The sequence below is a fragment of the Schistocerca serialis genome, chromosome 1 (genome assembly GCF_023864345.2).
Source record: "Schistocerca serialis cubense isolate TAMUIC-IGC-003099 chromosome 1, iqSchSeri2.2, whole genome shotgun sequence".
NCBI lineage: Eukaryota > Metazoa > Arthropoda > Insecta > Orthoptera > Acrididae > Schistocerca > Schistocerca serialis.
The window spans coordinates 489,650,772-489,661,356 of NC_064638.1; positions in this window are offsets into that span (position 1 = coordinate 489,650,772).

The window sequence follows — 10,585 nt, forward strand, 5'->3', positions numbered from 1 at the left end:
CTAGACAAGTTTCGTTCATTGTAGTTTTCTCGTTTGACGCTTTTTTCGTGAGATATTTGGACCGGTCACGGTCAATGGACCAGCCTGTATACCCTCCACTGCTAATGCTGCTACCTGCCTTCTGTGAGCGGTTATTGCACGCTGACGTCGAACATACGCTGTCGCCACATTGACGTGACTGGACCATGTGTTAAGTGAGCATTTCAGCTTACCAGCAGTAAAGGTCCCGCGGAAGAAGAAGCGATCTCGAGCTGGATTTGGCAAGTGAATGGGTGGACACATAGTCGTAAAGCACGAATACTCTCCTGACGAGGGACCCTCCCCATCGCATTCCCCTCAGATTTAGTTATAAGTTGGCACAGTGAATAGGCCTTGAAAAACTGAACACAGATCAATCGAGAAAACAGGAAGAAGTTATGTGGAACTATGAAAAAAATAAGCAAAATATACAAACTGAGTAGTCCATGCACAAGATAGGCAACATCAAGGACAGTCTGAGCTCAGGAGCGCCGTGGTCCCGTGGTTAGCGTGAGCAGCTGCGGAACGAGAGGTCCTTGGTTCAAGTCTTCCCTCGAGTGAAAAGTCTAATTTTTTATTTTCAGACAATTATGTGACGCACATGCGGTCAGCAGTGTCGTATAGAATATATCAGACGTGGCTCTGAGCACTATGGGACTTAACATCTATGGTCATCAGTCCCCTAGAACTTAGAACTACTTAAACCTAACTAACCTAAGGACGGCACACAACACCCACACATCACGAGGCAGAGAAAATCCCTGACCCCGCCGGGAATCGAACCCGGGAACGCGGGCATGGGAAGCGAGAATGCTACCGCACGACTACGAGCTGCGGACTATATCAGACGTGTTTTCCTGTGGAGGAATTGGTTGACCATGACCTTGCGATCAAATGTTATCGATTCCCATTGGAGAGGCACGTCCTTTCGTCTACTAATCGCACGGTTTTGCGGTGCGGTCACAAAACACAGACACTAAACTTATTACAGTGAACAGAGACGTCAATGAACGAACGGACAGATCATAACTTTGCGAAAATAAAGAAAGTAAACTTTGCCCTCGAGGGAAGACTTGAACCAAGGACCTATCATTCCGCAGCTGCTCACGCTAACCACGGGACCACGGCGCTCCTGAGGTTATACTGTATTTGATGTTGCCTATCTTGCGCATGGACTACTCAGTTTGCATATATTACTTATTTTTTTCATAGTTCCACACAACTTCTTCCTGTTTTCTCGATTGATCTATGTTCAGTTTTTCAAGGCCTATCCACTGTGCCAACTTATAACTAAATCTGAGGGGGGTGCGATGGGGAGGTTCCCTTGTGAGTAGCAGAAGCAGACGTAGTATTAACAGGCCTCACCGTTTACAGGTTAGACGCTGCAGATTGCCGTGCGCAGCCAGCGCTCCCGCTAGTTCACGCAGTTGTCCGCACTTATTGGCGCTCGCACGCGCCCGAGCGCGCGCGGGCTCGGCTAGACAAATATGCGCTTGCACAACCGTGAGCAAAGCCGAAAGTAGATCTGGGTCGCACACACCCGCCCGCACGATGCACGCGCCGCAGCAGCGCGCTCTTTCATAAGAATTCGTAATGGGCAGCGGCCGCCACTTCCACCACCACTCCTGCTACTCCACCGCAGCAGACGTGGCCGGCGGCGGCCCGGCGTAGTACGCAACCTGTGGGTGCAGCCGCTTCCTGGTGCGGCGCGCCCGCGGCCCCCACACGTGTGCACCACCGCCAGCACCGTCAGAAAAACCCGTTGTCCAGCCGAGTCGCGTCCATATCTACCTCAGATAATGATCAGATCCAGTAAAGCGTCATATAGATTTGAGACTGTATTCCTGTTTGTTCGTCATTTAAATTTCAAACTGTCGTAAAAAATTAATACTCTATTGCCCATTAAAATTGCTACACCACGAAGATGACGTGCTACAGACGCGAAGTTTAACCGACAGGATGAAGATGCTGTGATACGCAAATGATTAGCTTTTCAGAGCATTCACACAAGGTTGGCGCCGGTGGCGACACCTACAACGTGCTGACATGAGGAACGTTTCCAACCGATTTCTCGTACACTAACAGCAGTTGACCGGCGTTGCCTGGTGAAACCTTGTTGTGATGCCTCATGTAAGTAGGAGAAATGCGTACCATCACGTTTCCGACTTTGATAAAGTCCGACTTTGAAAAGTTCAATAGAGAGAAAGCAACAGAAGAGAATGTTAACGATGTCTTTCAAAGAATCATCAAGTGGTTCTTTGAAAAAGGGATTCTTCATTAACTTTGAGAAAACACACTGTATTCAGTTCTGTACAACTATTGGTGTAGCACATGAACAACAGTCAATAAACCTAGTAGCAAGCTCTCAGTTTTTGGGTGTTCGTATGGATGAAAACTTGAACTGGAACAAGCAATTACTGACCTCAAACAATGAAGTTCAGAGACTTCCGCTCTTCGTATGATCGGTAGTCTTGAAAACAGACGGATCAACCTCCGACATGTTTTGCATCTTTCCACTCGATAATGTTTTATGGAATTATTTTCTGGGGTAACTCATCACATAGAAAGAAAGTATTGATTGTACAAAAATGAGCAGCAAGAATAGTTCACGTAGGGTCGTCATGTAGGTACCTATTAAAGGGGTTGGCCATTTGAGCTGTTCCATCACAATATATAGGGTATTTCAGAAATGATAGTCAATAATTCACGCATGAAAAGTACAGGCCAAAAGTAGCTAAAAAGCTCCAATAAAAATGGGTCCGTAAATCAACCGTTGCCGAGGTATCACATTAATTCGAGTTTGGAACTAACTGTAAAGGACCCTGGATACCGCAGTATTTACATTGGTACTCAAGGTTTGGTTACCCATGCGCAGCTACTTCCCTTTCCCCTTCCGTGAAATGTGCCATTCCAGCCTCACAATCGGTTACGAACGTGAAGGCACCATGGACAGAGGTTACACCAATGAAGAGTACGCTGACATGCACTTCATGCATGGCAAAGCGAATGGCAGTGCCCTTGAGGCTGCACGATTGTATGGAGAAGCTTTTCCTCTCCGCAGGCAGCCCGACAGGCGTACATTTAGCCGGTTACATCACCGCCTTAAAGAAAACGGGAGTTTCGCACACCTTGTACGAGACGGTCGACCCAGATCCATAACACCCGATATAGAGGTAAGGGTGTTAATTATTGTACACGAACCCGATCACTTCAACAAGGAGGATTGCTGCCCAACAGCGTGTCCTGAATGGTTCAAATGGCTCTGAGCACTATGGGACTCAACATCTTAGGTCATAAGTCCCCTAGAACTTAGAAGTACTTAAACCTAACTAACCTAAGGACATCACACACACCCATGCCCGAGGCAGGATTCGAACCTGCGACCGTAGCAGTCCCGCGGTTCCGGACTGCAGCGCCAGAACCGCACGGCCACCGCGGCCGGCGCGTGTCCTGAGTCATAGCAGTGTGTGGCGGATTTTACATCGGCGGGTACTCTATCCATGTCATCTCCAGCGTGTGCAAGCCCTCAACAATGCTGACTTCCCTTCTAGACATAATTTCTGCCAATGGCTGCAACAACAGTGTACCCTGAATCCCCTGTTTCTTTGGAAGTAATATTCTGTTCACGGATGAGGCTGGATTTACCCGTGACGGTATTTCTAACTACTATAGATCCCACATTTGGGCCGATGTCAGTCCTGATGCGAAACACGTATCACGAATCAGCAGCGCTTTTCGTTGAATGTCTGGGCAGGACTGCTCGGAGACCACATAATTAGACCACACTTCCACCCCGAGAGACTAACCGGGCAGCAGTACATGCTGTTTCTGCAGACTGTACTTCCATATGTACATATGATGTCCCACTGGACCAACGCCTGAACATGCGTGAGCTGTGCGTAGCTAGTGTTCCCGCCATAATGTATTTTACATCTTGTTTTTAACGTACTTCCTCCTCACTACGTTAATTTAAATTACTACTGTCACTGAGTTGCTGCTTTGCCTGACTATGACCGACGCTAGCAGTGTGTATCGATATATCCCCTCTCGTAGTATCTTTGCTCGACTGCTATTACTTCCCTGTCGTTGTCTGTCGTAAGGGAGTTCGGGTCGCGAGTTCGGGCTGCCAGTCAGTTGGAACACGTCTGGAGCGCAGTCTGGACCTGCCAGTCGGGGAGTTGCAATGCGGCACTAGTGCAGTCGGATTGGAGCAGTCAGGCCTGCGTCGACATGGCTTGCCCGACCATTGCCGCCACGCAACACTTGAGCTGGCCACGGACCTGGTCGATCGTCGGTCGGTCATCCTACCGGACGACGCGTTTTGGCTCGCTGATCGTTCATGAGTCGGCTGTGTGTGTGTGTGTGTGTGTGTGTGTGTGTGTGTGTGTGTGTCTGTGTGTGTGTGTGTGTGTGTGTGTGTGTGTATCGACTCCCGATTTGTCTTCGGGTGTGCTTAGTTACTGTTGGGTATCGTTCAGGTCTTCGTGTGTTTGTCAGGTTGTGTGTGTAGTTGGCGTTATTTCCACTGACGACTATTTTAGATGTTGTGGGCATTCTGCGGCTAGTCGGTCATTTGCTGCGGACCAGGGAAGTTATCCCCGCGCGGTGCAGTCGGCTGGTTCCGCTGGCAGTCTCTGCGCAGTGTCGGAGCGTGTGTGGAGCTGTCCGATCGCTACGAGCTTCGTGGTTCACCGACCCAGGACGTAAAAGTTGAGTAGTGGTTTCAGCTACGCAAGCCACTTCCATTCATGTTACGTGGTTCGTTTCGGTGGTTCGTTGTTGGGGAGGTTTTCCCGTGAGCAACACCGAGTGCTTCTATTGCCAAAAATTTAGCAGCCATACAATGCAATTTATGTATTGGTTGACTACAATTCAAGTGCACCAGAGAAATTTTCTGCCTTGTGGCCTTTAGTGTTTTGGTTACCTGCCCTGGCCACTGACGTAAATTCAGGCAGTGTTCCTTTTGGGTGAAGTTAACTGTATTACTGTATTTCAAATTCAAATGTACCAGCGGAATTTTCTGCATTGTGGCCGTTAGTGTTCCGATTACCTGCCATGGCCACTAACGTAATTTCAGGCAGCGTCCTTTCCTCACCTGTTGTCGCTGTCCAACATGGTGTGTAGTTTTGACAGCTTAATACATATTTCATTGTGGATAATCACGTTCGTAACTTTTCGTGTTTGAGTTCTCATGTCCCGATTGGTAGCAAGCAAGTTGTTTTGTCGGTCGGTCCGTGGTTGTCCCCTGGTTGGGTTCCGACGGATCATGTGTAATTGGGTTCACCATCAGTCTCCCCTAAGTGAACGAGGGCAGACCGACCTACCTGGAGGCTTCTGAGTGCCGTTTTCTTTATTGTACCTCTCACCAATGTTGAATTATCTGTTTATCATCTATCATAGCCAATGATTTAAAAAATTCTTGCTTTTACTGGATTTTATGTATTTTTGAATTTTAGAAAATCAATTCTGGGCCTTCAGCCACTTAAATTTTCATTGAAAGAAAAAGAAAAAAAAGCATTGTTGCCTTCCGCCTTTAAAAGGTTATATTGTATTGCATCTGGTTTATGATTGTCTATTCACCATTGCCTTGAGGCTCTCAGCTTCGCTATATATATATATGAAATTATTTCACGGTTGAAGGCCTCCAAACAAGAAATCTTAAAACAACAAGATACATCTCGAGTGGTAAAAACATGCAGTTAAAATGTTTTTACCACTCGAGATGTATCTTGTTCTTTTAAGATTTCTTGTTTGGAGGCCTTCAAACGTGAAATAATTGCCTTTTTGAAACTTGTAGTTCTAAAGGTTCGGCTATGTGCCGTTTTGGTTTAAAGGTGTTATTAAATTACAATAAATTACAATTTTGAGTGAACCTGACCGACACATTATTTAGCCCTTTCCACAATCCTAATCACCTGTTCTGCCCAGCGGGTTTAGCGGGGGTATCAATGCGGTTTATCCATGACGGTGCTCCAGCACATTTTCATCTACGAGTGCGCCGGCTTCTAACTCAGACGTACGGTCCATATTGGATAGGTAGAAAAGGGCGTCGGCCATGACCTCCAAGGTCTCCGGATTTAAATCCCATGGATTTCTGTGAGTCAAAAGCCTGGTCTACGCAATCGAGGTCAACTCTCTTGAGGAATTACGCTTGCGGAGTGAAGCAGCCTTCCACCATTTACAGAATTCACGAGGACTGCTTGAGAGGATTTGCAACTCGTTTCAGGGACGAGTTCAACGTTGCATTCAGACGCATGTACAACATTTCGAACGCCTACTTTAACGATTAGAGATGCCATATTTTCCTAGACACTGATCAGGAGCAATAGAAAATGTGCAGTATCTCGACAACAGTTGATTTGTGGACCCATGTTTACTGGAGCCTTTAAGCTACTTTTGGCCTGTACTTTAGAGATGCCATGTTTTCCTAGACACTGATGAGGAGCAATAGAAAATGTGCAGTATCTCGACAACAGTTGATATGTGGACCCATGTTTACTGGAGCCTTTAAGCTACTTTTGGCCTGTACTTTCCACATGTGAATTATTAACCTTCGCTTCTCAAACACCCTGTATATTCGCTAATGAAATTCATTGTAAGTAATTCATCTGTTTGATAAGAATAGTAATGTCCAGTCCAAGCCTATAACACCAGAGGAAAAAAATTACCATTATTACTTAAGATGTCAGTGGCTCAGAAAGGTGCTCAACAAGCAGCAACAAGAAGTTTTCATCGTATGCCCTACAACATAAAATGCCTGTCAGGTAGCAAAGTAAGGTTTAAATCGAACCTAAAATCATATCTGGTGGTCAACTCCTTCTATTCCATGGACGAATTTTTATTTAAAAACTATAAAAAGAAATCAAATGCTAGTTTTAAGTGGAACTGCATGAATAGGACGAAGAAATACACTCCTGGAAATGGAAAAAAGAACACATTGATACCGGTGTGTCAGACCCACCATACTTGCTCCGGACACTGCGAGAGGGCTGTACAAGCAATGATCACACGCACGGCACAGCGGACACACCAGGAACCGCGGTGTTAGCCGTCGAATGGCGCTAGCTGCGCAGCATTTGTGCACCGCCGCCGTCAGTGTCAGCCAGTTTGCCGTGGCATACGGAGCTCCATCGCAGTCTTTAACACTGGTAGCATGCCGCGACAGCGTGGACGTGAACCGTATGTGCAGTTGACGGACTTTGAGCGAGGGCGTATAGTGGGCATGCGGGAGGCCGGGTGGACGTACCGCCGAATTGCTCAACACGTGGGGCGTGAGGTCTCCACAGTACATCGATGTTGTCGCCAGTGGTCGGCGGAAGGTGCACGTGCCCGTCGACCTGGGACCGAACCGCAGCGACGCACGGATGCACGCCAAGACCGTAGGATCCTACGCAGTGCCGTAGGGGACCGTACCGCCACTTCCCAGCAAATTAGGGACACTGTTGCTCCTGGGGTATCGGCGAGGACCATTCGCAACCGTCTCCATGAAGCTGGGCTACGGTCCCGCACACCGTTAGGCCGTCTTCCGCTCACGCCCCAACATCATGCAGCCCGCCTCCAGTGGTGTCGCGACAGGCGTGAATGGAGGGACGAATGGAGACGTGTCGTCTTCAGCGATGAGAGTCGCTTCTGCCTTGGTGCCAATGATGGTCGTATGCGTGTTTGGCGCCGTGCAGGTGAGCGCCACAATCAGGACTGCATACGACCGAGGCACACAGGGCCAACACCCGGCATCATGGTGTGGGGAGCGATCTCCTACACTGGCCCTACACCACTGGTGATCGTCGAGGGGACACTGAATAGTGCACGGTACATCCAAACCGTCATCGAACCCATCGCTCTACCATTCCTAGACCGGCAAGGGAACTTGCTGTTCCAACAGGACAATGCACGTCCGCATGTATCCCGTGCCACCCAACGTGCTCTAGAAGGTGTAAGTCAACTACCCTGGCCAGCAAGATCTCCGGATCTGTCCCCCATTGAGCATGTTTGGGACTGGATGAAGCGTCGTCTCACGCGGCCTGCACGTCCAGCACGAACGCTGGTCCAACTGAGGCGCCAGGTGGAAATGGCATGGCAAGCCGTTCCACAGGACTACATCCAGCATTTCTACGATCGTCTCCATGGGAGAATAGCAGCCTGCATTGCTGCGAAAGGTGGATATACACTGTACTAGTGCCGACATTGTGCATGCTCTGTTGCCTGTGTCTATGTGCCTGTGGTTCTGTCAGTGTGATCATGTGATGTATCTGACCCCAGGAATGTGTCAATAAAGTTTCCCCTTCCTGGGACAATGAATTCACGGTGTTCTTATTTCAATTTCCAGGAGTGTATGTTCATTAATGTTAACACTAATCATGTACACACGTCCTGTAAACGGACTCTATCCACATCTTTTCGATAAAGGAATCGTTCAAATGATCAAGGGAACATGTACTTAATCAATTAATCAAGTAACTAGCTAGCGAACACTACATAATGTTGACTGCACTCATATTAGCACATATTAGAGTATATTATTGATTAGACTGTCGACTTAGGGCCTGTGTATCATAAACACTGCACAAACAAGGTTAATTATCAATAAATAAGGTCGATTTTAGAGTCGTCACTTATGCACGACGCGTCATATATGCACCGCTCACTGCCGTTAACTAATTTTATGTTTTATAATAGAGAATTTAAAGTATGGCGTCAATTAACACCAACGACTTGCGCTGCTGCGAGAGAGGTATTGTAAAGCTATCCTCGCATGCTAGCGTAAGTAACAAAGAATGGGCTTGCAGTGCAGTGCAGACTGCTCTTGAAGGCTTTGTATTGTCTTAGCGCTGCAGCGACGTTTTACCGAATCCCCTGGATTCCAGTTTATGGGACCATCTCTGTACAGGTATGTTCTGTACTCCCTCAGGGCCTCCCATAGTACCACTGATGCAGCAGGCGATGTATTATAGTAGCTTGCAACATGCTGTATAAAAGGTGACTGACGTGCCCGTAAGTGGTACTAACTAGCGGGTATGAAGACAAAATGTGCCGACAATGAACAGAGGGAAGGAGAACAGATAGCTTTGCATTCCTAGTTGTTGTTTTATGTTGCTCTACATACAAATCATGGCCTGCCAGTTAAATTAAATCACTGATATGAAATTACAATCGTCATCATAGGAAGAGCGGTACCCAGAACGACAAGGCGGATTGCAATCATTATTGGTAGGGAGGCACATGGTACACAGTACACATATAAAAAGATGACTACACTTTCCACTTCGAAGGAACAACATGTATTGCGCTACAGAGCCACATAACCTACATGCCGTAGGATGGCGTTGCTGCAGCTTATACTCGTATGCAAGGTAGCGCTATTTCGATACTGGTACATAAGCACCGACATGTCGGAAAGTAATTAGTGTGGCATTCGTGTGTTTCCCACGTGCGTATGGTAAATACGGGAACGTGATCTACGGCGACGACGTTACTAAATGAGTCCAAATGGGATGAATGTGTTGTTATTCTTTTTATTCTTTTCTTGGCTGCCAAAGGACAAACACAGGAAGACATCCATCGGAGAACGTAGAATTTATTTGGGGTAGCATTTCTGCCAAAAAACACCGTTGTCAAATGATGTGCCGAGTTCCGTGCCGGTCGCGCTTCGATGCAAGACTCCTGTGAATCTGGGAGGCCAGCCTCATCCATTACGGATAAGTGGGAGACACTCGATCACCCGCCCTACAGTCCTGATCTCTCTCGAGGCGATTATCACGCCTTTGCTCCCTTAAATAAGGGTCTTGAAGGTTCGATGACTCCTGTCGTGCTAGCTCGTGTAGCAGGCAGTTAGCGGATTCCTCACGCAGCAGGACACGGTGTTCTATCTGACGGTTACCTTCAACGTGGTGCGTCGGTGGGATGATTGCCTCAATGCTCACGGCGATTTCGCCTGATTGGCATACCGATTCTGGACTGTACGCCTTCGAACTGAAACTTTTTGATCGCCCCTTACAGTATGGCGACGGACCCAATGGTTGTGAATACAACGGTCCAGACGTCGCGGGATGGAGTTGTACAGATTTCGGAGGTAGTCCTGTGATACTCCATCCCGTGCCAAGTGCATCTGAAAGCGCAGATCGCACCGACTGGTGGCTCGATGTGGAGTCCTGATTATACGTTCCAAGGCACCGCACACGTTCTCGATCGGAGACCGAGCGTTGCGGCTGGCTGCGAGGCACGGTCGGAGGTGGCAGCGGTATTAGGACGAGACTTGTTCCATTCAGACACAGCACAAAAATGGTTCAAATGGCTCTGAGCACTATGGGACTCAACATCTGTGGTCATCAGTCCCCTAGAACCTAACTAACCTGAGGACATCACACGCATCCATGCCCGAAGCAGGTTTCGAACCTGCAACCGTAGCAGTAGCGCGGTTCCGGACTGAGCGTCTAGAACCGCTAGACCACCGCGGCCGGCAGAAACAGCACAGCTACTGATTCCAGGTCTTCATTCATATACCGCGCGGCTGCCACGGAGCCCGTTAGAAACACCAACGGTGAATGGGCACCAAAGGATATCGCCCGGC